Source organism: Felis catus, chromosome F1 (assembly GCF_018350175.1).
Source record: "Felis catus isolate Fca126 chromosome F1, F.catus_Fca126_mat1.0, whole genome shotgun sequence".
NCBI classification, from domain to species: domain Eukaryota; kingdom Metazoa; phylum Chordata; class Mammalia; order Carnivora; family Felidae; genus Felis; species Felis catus.
The window spans coordinates 57,813,777-57,827,791 of NC_058384.1; the positions used below are offsets into that span (position 1 = coordinate 57,813,777).

Sequence of the window (14,015 nt, forward strand, 5' to 3'; positions counted from 1 at the left end):
TCTCTCTAAAATAATACCCGCAGAAATATAGAAAAACACATTGTCATGAAGGAATAGCATTCTACTTAAAAAGGACCATTCAGAGAACAGGAAGAGCGTTTGCAAATTAAGAAGCAAAATATTAGTGGTCAATATGAGGGTTGGAAAACAAAGTTGAAGAAATCTACAAAATAGAACAAAAAGTAAATGGACAGAAAATATGAAAGAAAAGATCAAATTAAATGACCAGGCCGGGAAGTAATAGTTGTAAAAAGAAAGATCAGAGAAAACAGAAGGGAGGAAATTGTCTAAGAAACAATACAAATGAAGGATGTAAGTTTCCAAATTAAAAGGACCCAGTGAGTGCACATTAGAAAGACACACTAAACATCGCTGTTAAATGTCAGAACACTGGGGACACAGAGAAGTTCTTAAAAACTTTGACAGAGAAGAATAAAAAAAGGTGGAGGAAGGGGAGAAGGGGGAGTTGCCGTTCAATGGGCGTAGGGTTTCAGTTGTGCAAGTTTTACAGATCTGCTCTACAACATTGTGCCTATAGCTACCAATAGTGTATCACACACCTACAAAATTAGGAGGTAAGATCTCATGTTAACTCATGTTAACTGTTCTCACAATTTAAAAAAAAAAAGGAAAAAGGAAAAAAATGATCTCCAAGGTCCTTTTCGCAGGAAGGTATTAAAAACGGGGTTTCTCTAAAACAAAAGAGTAATCCAAGAAAGCAAAACAAGGAATCCAAGAAACGTGGGAGAGAGGGCATTCCAGTATAACAGTGAAGGGAGATGAAATTTGTTTAGGTAGAAAGCAATCAGCCCAGATTGAGCAGAAGGTTAGAAGGCTCCAGAAGGGTGATGTTTGACAAAAATATGAAATTAATAGATGGCCTAATCTGCTTCTCTGAACAATGAACATTTTGAAGGAGAATTAGTGACAAATACAAAGCATAGTAACGAAAGAAAAATCTGGGTAATTATTGACTCCAGGGAAACCAACTTGTTCGAGAATGAAATGTAATTGTAGTGTACTACATGGCTTACCTGTGAATAATATTCATAGACCCGTAATAACATAAATGCTAAATATTGATATAATGAGAAAGTGTGATACAGCTACGTAATTGATTTGTTCCTTATTTAAATTTCTCTACATCCTCACCAACACTGCCCCAAGTCAGAGTATCAGCTGGCCTGTGTTCCTTTTTGGAGGGTCTGGGCAAAGAATCCAATGAAGTTTATTCAGATTGCTAGTAGAAGTAATTTTCTGGTGGCTGTACGGTTGAAGTCCTTGTTTTTCTGCTAGTCTTTGGCTGAGGACTGTTCTCAGCTCCTAGAGGCCACACCTTCCCACCAACAGTTCACAGCATGGGTGTTTGCTTCCTTCTCGGATAGCTGGAGTATATCTGTCTGTCCCCCTCTTCTGTTCTTGGCTAGAGAAAACTCTACACTTCTAAAAGGCTCAGGGGATTAAGTCAGACCCACCTGGATAATCTCTTTATCCTGCAACATGTCCTGCAACATAACCTAATTATGGAAGTAAAATACATCATTTTTCACAGTCCTGGGAATTATGTAAGGTATGCATACCATGGGCAAAAAAGCCTTGGAGCATGTCTTAGAATCTTGCCTACCACAATTATATTGGGAAAGGAAGAGCATATTGGCAAGAGAAGGAGGTGGTGGTGATGGTTAAGAGAGATGAAATGCCTTCTTCCCTTGCAGAGCAAAACCAGATAAAACCTAATGTAGAGAATAAAACGATAGCTATGTTAAGTACGTCATTTAAAATATACGGGTAATTACCTATAGGAACTTTTAAAAAGTAAGAAGTGGTTGCCTGTGGGGAATAGACTTCAGGGGTAGGGTGGTGTGAAACAGGAGGCTGGCATTTTTCATGATGTGCCTTGAGTATTCCTGTATTTCAATTAATCTAAGATCCTTTGATTGTCTAGTGCATTCTGATTTCACAGTTGTTACAACGTGAAAAATGCGATTTGCCTTACATTACTGTATATAAGTTGACATATCTGAACACACACACATACACACATACATACACACCCACTCTGTTGAAAAGAAAAATCAGAAACAAACCACAATTAAAGCCAAAGAATAATTTCTGTTTTGGGTAAGTTAGTATGTTCTGGCCTCGCGCAGAATGTGTGGCATGCTTGAAGACAGTCTAAGACCCTTTGCGGACGTCAAATAAGTCCCTTAGAGCATAAATAAGCAACGGGAATGTTGAAGAGTGATGGTAACTGGAAGTATAAATACATAATCATTCCCCATGATTAAAAACTTTTTTTTTTGCCTTACCTCCTAAGTCCAAATTTAAGAAAAAGTGTGAATTTTATTTTATTCAGAGATTTTATTTTTAAGTAATCTCTACACCCGGTGTATGGCTCGAACTCATGACCCTACGATCAAGAGTTGCATGCTCTATCGACTGAGCCAACCAGGTGCCATGAGAAAGTGTGAATTTTAAACCATAAGAGAATAAATTTGGCATTAGCTTTGCATCTCTCTCTCTCCACCATCTTTTTTTTTTTTTTTTTTTTGCATTTGTAAGCTAAGTTCCAACAAGGAACTAAGAGTCTAGCAGGCTATGAGACATTCTGCCAGAGTAGGGAAAGCATGATATAGCTGGAACAGGGTAAGTGAAGGACAGTTATCGTAGAAAATTGAGTTGGCAACGTCATGTTTTTCAATCATGTTTTATATAATGATTGACGTCTGCATATTTTCTTTAATTAGCCTGACTTTACCCAATTCAATCATTAAAATATTCACTGCTAAGGGGCGCCTGGGTGACGCAGTCGGTTAAGCGTCCGACTTCAGCCAGGTCACGATCTCGCGGTCCGTGAGTTCGAGCCCCGCGTCGGGCTCTGGGCTGATGGCTCAGAGCCTGGAGCCTGTTTCCGATTCTGTGTCTCCCTCTCTCTCTTCCCCTCCCCCGTTCATGCTCTGTCTCTCTCTGTCCCCAAAATAAATAAACGTTGAAAAAAAAATTAAAAAAAAAATATTCACTGCTAAGATAATCAAGTTTTTCTGATCTAGTGGCATATTTATGTCATCAGTGTTTAGAAGTTTGGGGCTCAATTTCTAATAGTTACTCTCATCATTTCCTACTATCTTGTAACGGTAGATTTCACATGGGCAATATACTTCAAAGCCTTCTGGGCAGGCACTGATTTTCATTGTATAATGGTGAATGAGGATAAAAACAAAAAGAATAAAAGGCTTGCATATTTTCCACGCAATGCTCATTTCTGGAGCTCTTCCTTTCTTTGCGCAGATCCAGATTTCCATCTGGTTTCATTTTCTTTCCGTGTGAAAAAGCAGAAGGAAAATTGGGGTAGGAGGCGTTCATTCAGCTTCTGTGTGCCTAAACAAGTTTTTATTTTGCCTTCATTTTTAAAACAATATTTTTGCTGGATATAGAATTCTAGGTTGACAACTTTTTTCTTTGAGTAATTTAAATATGTAGCTGCAGTGTCATCTGGCATGAATGATTTCTAATGAGAAGTCTGATGTCTCTTTTTTGTGTGTGTATATAATTTCTCTCCCCCCCCCCCTCCCCTTTCCGGCTGTGTTTAATGTTCTCCTTATCTCCCCTTTTAAGCAATTTTGTTGTAACGTGCTTTGGTGTAGTTTTCATGTCCCTTGTGCCAAAAAGCTCGTTGAGCTTTTCGGATTTGTTAGTTTATAGTTTTCATAAGACTTGGACGTTTCGGCCGTTATTTTTTCAAATATTAATTTGGTCTCGCATCTGTCCTCCATTTTCCTGGGATTCAAACTACACGTCTTTTAGGCTTCTTGAAGTTGATCCACAGCTCACTGATGCTGAGTTCGTTTCTCTTTAGTTATTTTTTCCCCTGTGATTCATCTTGAATACTTTCTATTGCTATGTATTCAAGCTCGTTAACTTTTTCTTCTGAAAAGCTAGACTATTATTAATTTCACCAGTGCAATTTTTAAATCTCAGACATTTTGGTTCTCATCTTTGGAAATTCAAATTTTATTTTCCTCATATTGCCCGTATTTCTATTTAACATGCTCAATTTTTTATTTAGCTCCAGATTTTTTAACCTCAGCAAAATAAAGATGCCTTGGCCGACTCCGAGCTCCATTTCCTTGACCCAGGGAGACGGCATGACGCTGTGTGTCCATGGGTTCCCCTGCCCCAGGCTGCAGCCTGGAAACTCCGTCCAGGAAGTAAGCCGAGCAGTTGTTGAGCCTGCTTCCTTTCTTGTCTCTCAGGGATCATCTCCCTTTATCACATGATGCCCAATGTTTTGAAAGTTACCGGTTCACGTCTTTTGTTTCCTTTATTAGTCGTTTCAAGTGGGCTGGCAATTCGAGCCCTTGCTACTCCATCTTAGCTGGAAGTGAAAGTCAATTCGTTGTATGTAAGTCCCTGTTGGCTGCGTTTTAGTCAAAGAAAGCTCCTACCATTTCCCATAAAGTCAAATATCACTTACAGGTTGCTCAATTCTCCCTTAAACTTTTGAATTGATTAGCTCCATGAGCTGATATAAATTGAAAAAAAATGATTAGAATTCATTTGAGGAAACTTTGGCTTAATTGAAAACAATGATTAGAATTCATTGGCAGAAACTCTGGCTTGATTGAAAACAATGATTAGAATTCATTGGCGGAAACTTGGGCTTATGTTCCAATTTGGTGGACTTGTTCTTCCCCTGTGCCCTGTGCCGACTGGTGGGAATTAAGATACTTCTCAGTGTGTACACGGGATTGGTGAATTGATTTTTTTGAATCGATCCAAGTCCGTTAAAAATATTAAATAAATTGATCTGAAATACTGTGCTTTATTTAATTTGAGTTTCCATGTTATGAATCAACCCTACGAAATGCTGTTAGTGGTTTTCTACCAGCCACCTGGTTAATTCAGTTAAAAACTTGACATATATGTATGTATTTTCTTTTTCTTTTTCTTTTCTTTTTTTTTTCATGATTGTCTGCTCAAGTCAAGGGACCAACCTGTTTTCTGTGTCGTAGGTAGAGAAGGTAAAACTCTATAGTACAGCTGTAACTGAAGAAGAAAATTGAAAGTCCTAAATGAAATATTCATTCTGTAAGTGACATGATTCAGTAACCCTTAGCAAATATGCCCATCACTACGGTAATAGGTCTGCTAGGAAAGATTAGATCTCCTGAGAGTCACCTCATTCTGGTGTCCTTCCTGCTCCTTTTGTCCTTAGACTTTGGTCTTTTTCTCCATTTCCTACATTAATATTATAGGGTTTTCACTCTTCATTACCAGGTTTTGCTGATGAAACCACAGAAGGCTGTTAATTATGTCTCGCTTCTAAGCCTGACAGTGTGGAGGGGTGCTCAACTTTGATCACGCTCTAATGAGTTGAGTGGTAAGTGTCGGACTTGTCTGCGAGTGGACTTGATTTGCCCCAGGCATATTGCTTTCGTGAGAGAGTGAGGATTGCAGTCACGGATAACCCTGATTGGTTGGCCCTCTCTCTTTCTCCTCATCTTGGAAAAACTTGGTTTTATGATGTCACTCTTTCTTGGTTAAGTTGTAATTTCTGGTAGTTCTTTTCAGTCTCCCTTAAAGATTTAACTGTACCTCCTAGCCCTAGGGTTCCTGTCATCAGGATACTTCTCTTTCTATATGCTCTTCCTCCTTCCTGTGAAGGCTATCCAGGGCTGCGGCTCCAACAACTCCCTGGGCATGAAGGACTCCCCGGAGTCTATTTCTAGATTAAAACTCTTTCTTGGTAGGTTTCCATTGGCCTAAGAAAAATAAATCCACTCGGGGGTCCCACAGACTTCTCTAACTCAACACCACCGAATCCAAACACCTCACCTCGTCCCCCAAACCGGCTTCCCTTCTTGGCCTCTAGCACTTGGAGAATGATGCCACCTTTCCTCAATTGCTCCCAATGGAAACCCGAGAGCTCCACTAAATTCCTCCTTCTCCCTGCTCCTACCCAGTCTCCAAGTCCAGTAAACTCTCTTAAAATCTGTCTCCTACCTCTCGTCATCGCCCTCATTATACAGAGACAGGAAGATTGCAATAGACTCCTTCTGACCCGTCATAAAACTTTAATTCACCTTCCTGGAAATTATCTCTCAAAGCCAGAGTCTTCTTCCTAACAAACAAACCTTATCTTTACTTTCCGACTCAAATTCCTCGATGATTCCTTCTACCGACAAAACAAAATCTAACCTTTTCTTCGTGATCTAGCCTCTTCCTGCCCGTTCAACTTCTGCCATTATCTCCCTTCAATTGATTTTGAGGCATGGTGACTTACACATGATTTGTAAAGAAAGGATGAAGGGATGAACAGCAGTCCTCCGAATAAATACACCATACACTCTTAGATGTTTCTACACACATACGGTTTCTGCTGTCTGAAATGCTTTTCTCCACTCCACTCCTTCCTGGCCCCTTCCATGATGCCCCCTCCCCACCCAGGTGGATGTTGGCACTCTTCCCTTGCTTCCACAGCACTTAGCGCTCATCTCCAGGATGGTAGAGGTACACATATACTTTTTTTTCATCTTTTTTTAAATGCTTTTATTTATTTTTGAGATAGAGAGAGAGAGAAGTGGAGTGTGAGCAGGGGAGGCGCAGAGAGAGGGAGACACAGAATCTGAAGCAGGCTCCAGGCTCTGAGCTGTCAGCCCAGAGCCCCACACGGGGCTCGAACTCACAAACCGTGAGATCATGACCCGAGCCGAAGTCGGACGGTTGACGGACTGAGCCACCCAGGCGCCCCGGTAGTAGTATATTTATACTATCTTACCCTGAGTGGCACTGGTTCTGGGTCGCAGTATTCAAATCGTTTGTTTGCTGTTTTCTCAATCGACTTAAACATTTTCCAGCGGCGGGGGGGGGGGGCCGACTTTGCAGCTTTGTGTCCTCTAGGGCCTCACACAGGGCCTGCACATAACCGGGGCTCAGTCTCCCTTTGGTGAGTGAAAGCATGCTTTGTCAATAATCGGACGGGAGAGCTGTTTAGTCCCAACGTGGGAAATTAAGCGCGAACCAAAATTTAAAAAGAGTGTCTGCTGGGGAGGAACCGCGGTAAGTGGAAGCCACTTCCCTCCTTTGCGCCGAGTGGGGAGCAGAAGCAGATCTGGAACCACTTCCTCTCGCCAATCCTGAGAGCTGCCGCCCCGCCCTGACCAGCCTTTCCCTCCTCTGTGTCTCGTGTGTCTTTGGTTTTTGAGGAGAAGGTGAGGGGAAGATGAGAGAGGGAAGGTCTGGAGGATGTTTCCACCTAGACAAACTGGAGGAGATTTACCACTTCCAAAGGGAGGGTGGCCGGAAGTTTAAAAAAAATCAAAACTTTAAAAAATATTTTATTTTTGTTTATTTGAGAGCGAGAGCCAGCAAGAGTGAGCAGGGGAGAAGAAGGAGAGGGGGAGAGGGAACCTTAAGCAGGCTCCATGGTCAGCGTGGAGCCCGACGCAGGACTCGATCCCCTGACCCTGGGATCGTGACCTGAGCTGAAATCAGGAGTCAGACACTCAACCGACTGAGCCACCCAGGCGCCCCTGGAAATGTTCTTGTCTTGGCCCAGTGAGCGCCACCTGGGACTGGCTGTGTGATTTGCGGGGCTCAGTGGAAAATGAAAATGTGGCCCCCTTGTTAAACATTTATGATGAAATTTAAGGGAGTGACAGCAAAGCGTCAGACCCCGCGTGGGGCCCTTCTGAGCTGGGGCCCTGTGTGCCTTGAAAGGTTCACATTGCCCCGTGAAACGAGTCCTGGTGTTCCTTGAGGGAGGTTTCAAGTACTGGGTTTGGCTGATGTTTCTTTTACTTATTTGTTTATCTAGAAGTTTCTTTGAGATCTTCTGGACACTCAAAAAAGGGATAAACAAGAGTATCAATGTGCCTATCACCAGCTTAAGAGACGCGTGGTGACAAATACATTCGAAATGATTTGTGTGTCCCTGGCTCCCAAAAGTAACCCTTATTCTGATGAACCACAGGAACGTATCATTCTGGTCCATGTCGGTATTTTTTACTACAGATCCCCAAGAGAGATGAAATTTAAAGTGATGCAGGGGGAATATTTCCTGACGTAACTGAGCAAGGGATTAAATCCTGTTGAGACCCAGGACCCACCGACTCCAAATCCGTGTGAAAAGGGAGTCCTGGTTTGCTCCTTGGCATTTTTATTCATTGTTTATGTTTTCTTTAGCCCACCTCTACCTCCCTTCCTGCCCTTTGTAGAGTCTGTAAACCACACTTCCTCTTCTGCCGAATGTGTCTTCGTCCATTTTGCTTTACTTACGACCTGCTTCTTCTGTAATGCGAAACACCAGTCCAGGCCCCAGGCCCGATCTCCTTTCTCCTTCATGGTTATGCCGGGTCATGGCGCTGGGCATTCAGCGGGTGAGTCGGGTTGTGGCTTTGTGATGCTTTAAGTACGGCTGCATCTGGGAAGTTGGAAAAGCAGGGCTCTAGGAAGGCAGAATCTGTTGGAATTAAAAAAGGATATATATATGTACATGTTTAAAAACTGGAGTGAATTGGATTCAGAGATGAATATTCAGCCAAGGCCACATTTGAGAATTATGAAGTGGGACTGGGGGGTGGGGGTAGGGGGGAGGGGGAGAGTCGTGCTCAGCCCCGCAGCTCCGTGCAGGGATCCAGGCAGCAAGAAATGTGGTGAATGTTGTGCCAAAAACGAGGGTGTGGCCTGGGCACTTGGACTCTGGGCTTGTCCCACACGGTCATAATCATTACAAAATTAATAGTTTGCACACCCTCCGTGCCTTCAAAAGATGAAAGCCTGGCACATCCTCCAGATGAATATTGGAAACCGTGTGGAATTTCACAGTAGTAAGAAAGACCATTGCAAATGGCTGGTTTTTCTGTCTTCAAGGATTTATCTACATGGTAGCAGCCGCAGTTGGGTTGGAGCAAGGGGTTTTGGGATGGATTTTGGCAGGCCTTTGATCTGAACTGACTGAAATAAAAGAAACAATGCATCCCTAATCGCCTGACCAGATACCTTACACAGCACCGCTCCAAGCTCATGTGAATAATATGGTCACAAAATGCCAATAATAACCACCAGGATTTCCAGCGCAGGGAGTGATTGGAAATTTGACTCATGTGCTGCCCCCAAAAGTCGCTCTGGCCTAATTACTGTTAAAAACAGATGAAGATAAAAGTTAACATGGCCCCAGTGAGTCATCTCGTCGGGACTCACGTTACAGAAACAGCCATTCTGGGAGGAGAATTCCGAGGACAAAGGCTCTGAGAGTGGCCACAGACGACTGCAGAGAACAAGTCTGTTAGAAAAGCCCGTGTCTGGATCCCAGGAACTTAGCGCAAGATAACTGTTCTGTGGTAACAGCGGCTTTTCAATAGTCTTTTCCATGAGGGCACATGCAACTGCCATATGAGAATACGATCTACAGCCCCATTTCCTCCTAGAACATTCCTAATTGCGGCTCTTCCACTCCCCCCCCCCCCCCAATACTCTCTTACGCTTCTTTCAGAAATGCTCTTCTTAATGAGTAGGGTTTGTCCGGCATGGGGAAGAGAGAGGAGGGGAGCAGGCAACAGGAAGCCTTGTCTGAAACCGGTCCCTCAGTCTCCCCCGGTAACGTGTATTGGCCCCCTTAGAGATGAGGAAAACTGGGAGCCAGAGAAATCCTACAAATCAAATGTTCCTCTGTACGCGGAGCTCTGTGATCGACCGTAATATGCAACATGGCGGAGTCGTGTTGGGGGGAAAGCACAGGAAGTTTGGGGTTGAACCTTGACCCTGCCACTGTTAGCTGTGTAAGGGACATGTTATTCAACTTCGCTGGGCCTCAATTTTCTCACTGATGACTTGGGAGTGATGACACGGACCCTAAATTAATGTTGTAAGTTACTTTACAAGGGGAGCAAGGTCTGAGTAAATAATTCTCTTCTATAGGAAAGGCCTTGAGGATGTGCTCTGGGTGCCGATGGTCTGAAGTCTGATCCTGGGCGCATGAAGGACCGTGGGTGTTCTGCGAATAAGTGCCAGTTGCGATCTCACGGATGTTCTCTGGGGAAGGGACAGTTTGTGAGAGCCCAGTTCTGATGATCCTTATGCCGAAATCATCGCTGTTTTCAAACTGGGAGTTTTAGTTCTGTGAAAGATTGACTTGACCTCCCTCAATTTTCCTCCTTCTCCTGTAATTGCAACACATGTCCTCTCAGAATCAAAGAGGTTTCCCAACAAACACATCTTAAATACCGCACGCATACTGTCTCAACTGCTAAAGAAAATAAAGACATAATGGAAGGAATACAATATGAAATTTAAAAATCATGTAAAAATGGGGTTTAGGGATGCCTGGGTGGCTCAGTCAGTTAAGTGACTGACTCTTGATTTCTGCTCAGGTCATGATCTCACGAACCGTGAGATCGAGCCCCGTGCAGGCTGTTAGTGCAGAGCCTGCTTGGGATTCTCTCTCTCTCCCCCCCTCTCTCTCTCTGCCCCTTCCCTGCTCGTGTACTTTCTCTTTCTCAGAATAAATAAATAAACGTAAAAAATGGAGTTTACCATGGTTTATTTGTAGTAGCAACAAACCGGAAGTAACCTAAATGTCCAATAATAAGGGATCGCTAAGACAATGGGATACTATGCACCACTGAGGCGTGGCTGTAGAATATGCAAGGTCCTGAGAAAATGCTAACAATATGCGGTGCAGTGGAAAAGACAGATTTAACTGCAACATCAGAATTTGAACGTGATTTATACGTGAATGATGAATTATGGATGCTTTGTTTCTTTTTGTTTAAATCACACAGAGCATAAAATTTACCACCTGAACGGTTTTGAAGTCGGTAGTGTTAAGGATATTCACATGGTCATGCAACGAATCTCCAGAACGCGTTCATCTTGCAAAACTGACGCGTTCATCTTGCAAAACTGAAACTCTGTCCCCATTAAACAGCAGCTGCCCCATGTTTGCTCATCTGCAGCCTCTAGCAACCACCGTCTTATTTTCTGTCTCTATAAATCTGTTTGCTTTAGGTGCTTCATTTAGGTGGGATCCGACGGTGTTTGTTCTATCGTGACTGGCTTATGTCACGTAGTATAGTCTCCTTAAACTTCACCCACGATGTGGGAAGTGAATGATTTCCTTCTCTTCAAAGGCTGCCCATTATTGCATTGTATGGATATACCACATTCTGTTATGCCTCTACCCATCGATTGACACTTGGGTTCCTTCCACATCTTCGCCTTTGTGAATAATGATGCTCTGAACTCAGGGGTGCAAATAGCTCTTTGGGATCCTGCTTTGTTCTGGTCTACAAAAATCCAGAACCTGTGCTTATGACCAGGACGCTTTTCTGTCTCATACGTGACAGTCCCCTATAAAAAGAGCTCATGCTGTTCCAAGTCAGCAGGTGGGATGAACAGAGGACCTTAGATGTAAGGATTTCTGTCCCAACTGGACTCATCTGGGCTTTAACTCGGTATTTGTCCAGGAGTTTCTGTGGCTTCACACACTGTGCTCCTGGCTAGGCGCCAGCAAGTCTTCTGTTCTTTCTGTCCCCAGCAGGAAGAGGAATGGGGGCAGAGGGGGTGGGGGGGGGGGCTCTAGGTTGTCAGGTGAACAAGCTGGCGCAGTCCCCCGGCAGAGGAAGCGGTCTAAGGGAAAGCAGGTTAGAGCGGTGATACTTTATGGTTACTAATGAATTCCGTTTTATAGCCCAACTCCCTTAAATTGTCTTCCTGTGATTAATTCTCGTTCTCCTGCTCCCCTTTAGGCAGACGCTTGTTGATAGGGAGTGCTCAGTGTTGAATGAGTAAAACGTACTAATGCATGTTCTCTTTAGCCAGAGATAACCTTGCTTTAAACATGATGAATGCAACTTTTACGAGAGAAGATATCATCGAGAAGGGGTCTTGCGGCTTATCCATCAGACACTTGGGTATAAGCTCATCGCCTAGCAGCATTTCTGTCTCCATCTCTCTCTGTCTCTCTCTGTCTCTCTCTTCTGACCATTTTGCATAGTCCATCTGTCTGTCACTGTCCCTAAAATGAAATGATGTAAATCACCCAGATGACTGTTCTGGATTTAATCAACTCCCCCCCCCCCCCCCCACCTCCCAAGGACTCCACACCTTTTTCTTCCTCCGTGAACAAAGAAACAAAGAAGCAGCATTTCTGGGAAAGTCATAGAGCTTAAAAGTCATTAATCTACAACCATTAGAAATGATTCCTTTTGGGGACCAGAGAACAGTGTGTGTGTGTGTGTGTGTGTGTGTGTGTGTGTGTAGACTTTCACAGACGTGGAGACACAGCAGAGAGGTTTTTCTGGTTAGCATTGTACGCTTTGTATTTTGACCCAAGTTGCCTCGATCCCAGACTTCTTAATTTTGGCCCAGGCCCCCAAAATGTGGAGAATACAGCCACCAGTCATCCGTGGTTGTTACTTAGAGAGATGTGTCTATATCAAGAAAGCTCTAGCTAAAGGGGGAAGGCAGGGGAGGCAGGGGAGGTTGAGCTGGCACATTGATTGGGACTCGGCAGAGGTGCCCGCACGATGCACGTGGCCACTCGATAAGAGCAAGAACGAGCAAAGCAAAGCAAATTATTTTGTGTGCACAAATTATTTACACGGCTCGTTTCTTCCAGCGCTTACAAAGGCTCTCTTCCACTCTGGCAGGAGAAGACTGTTAGTTTAAAGAGGAAAAGAAAAAAAATCTCTCTCCCAGAACTGATAACCAAATAAAACCCTGTTATATTTTCTGTCTAATAAGCACCAGAAATTCCATAACTCCCTTGATTAAGCATATTATCCTTCTTCAGAAAGTCAGCTTGATTTATGCAAAAAGTGATTTGGGCATACTTTCGCCGGCCATGGAGATTTCATAATTCCTAGTGTATGTCTGGAAAATCTCCCCTCGTCGAGTCCAAACCAAATTAATGTCTTCCAGAGTGACCTGAGGAATTAATGAGGTTTCTGCTGTCAGTTCTACCCATCCAAAGGTCAAGTAAATCATTTGCTGGCTCTCGGGCCGCTGTATTTTTGCTGCCTCTCTGACTCCACGTTCAATGATAACAACGCTGCAGATGCCTTTGAAATACGGCATCACAGACACTCTCCGTCCATCTGCTGGGACATATTTTAGGCTCTGCTTCTCTTTCTGCTGTAAACTCGGCCTTTAATGGAGTCCGTAATTGCTGATAAATGGGGTATCAATGAAGTCAGTGTGCTAAGGCTCCCTCATTCTTTTCTGCTGATGTGTGCTATTTAAGTCTCCTCCGACGTGACTTAAAATTATTGTGTGCCCAGCTCTTTAACTCCCCAACTGGTGTTCTTGGCTGAAGACTGGGGTTATTTATTTTTTTTCCTCCTTCTTCTTTTTTGGACAAGCTAAAGCTGGATGGCAAGACGCTTTCCTCGAGAAGCCGTGTTCTTCTTACCAGGAGAGGCTCCACAACCTGGAGCGTGATGATGTGCGCAGAATTGGCTGGAGGTTTTCGGATCTTTCTACCTCTTTCCGCCTCTGCCGCCCGAGTGTGGGGACCAGCTTCTCTGTGGACCCAAACTGTGAAATGATCGGAGGGGTGAAAACGCTTCGCAAGTGACTTGTCTGGTATCTCTGTACTGGAAGCCTGGAGTTTCAGTGTCTGTCCCTAAACTTCATCACTGTGGTTCCCTTGGGTTCTTTACTGATTGTAAATGAGGATGAAAAGTAAAAGCCACGGTTGTCTTCCCCCCGAGTCTCCTCATTCTCTTTGAGTTTGCGTTTCTCATGAGCATCTGGTTGAACAGCCGCTGCTAATGAGCCAACAATCCAGAAAGGGCTGGTAAATTCTTTTGTGGCTCCTTAGCCACGAGTCTGGAGGAACCAGAAGCCTGTTGCTTCCCATTTGTGCTTTCAAAGCAGAAACACCTAAAATTACCTGCTAACCAGCCAGCCATGTGGATGTACACATTTTCCAATGAGGTTTGAAACAGTAAAGCCGACAATGTTGCCCGAGTCTCCCTGACCTTTCCAACCTCAGTTTCCTGAGCTATGAAATG

At 43.6% G+C, this 14,015-nt stretch overlaps 1 long non-coding RNA gene across 3 annotated transcripts in view; it reads left to right on the forward strand.

Moving 5' to 3' along the window:
* Nucleotides 1-13,706, forward strand: part of LOC109495764 — a 70,443-nt gene extending 56,737 nt beyond the window's left edge. The window contains exons 7-8 of one of the 3 annotated variants that reach the window (XR_006591751.1): nt 5,278-5,380; nt 13,362-13,706. This is a non-coding gene — a long non-coding RNA (uncharacterized LOC109495764). Of the gene's footprint in view, nt 1-5,277; nt 5,381-9,918; nt 10,354-13,361 lie in introns of those variants that run through there. The other 2 variants (XR_006591750.1, XR_006591749.1) reach the window with 2 other exon arrangements.
* The last annotated feature ends 309 nt before the right edge of the window (nt 13,707-14,015 follow it).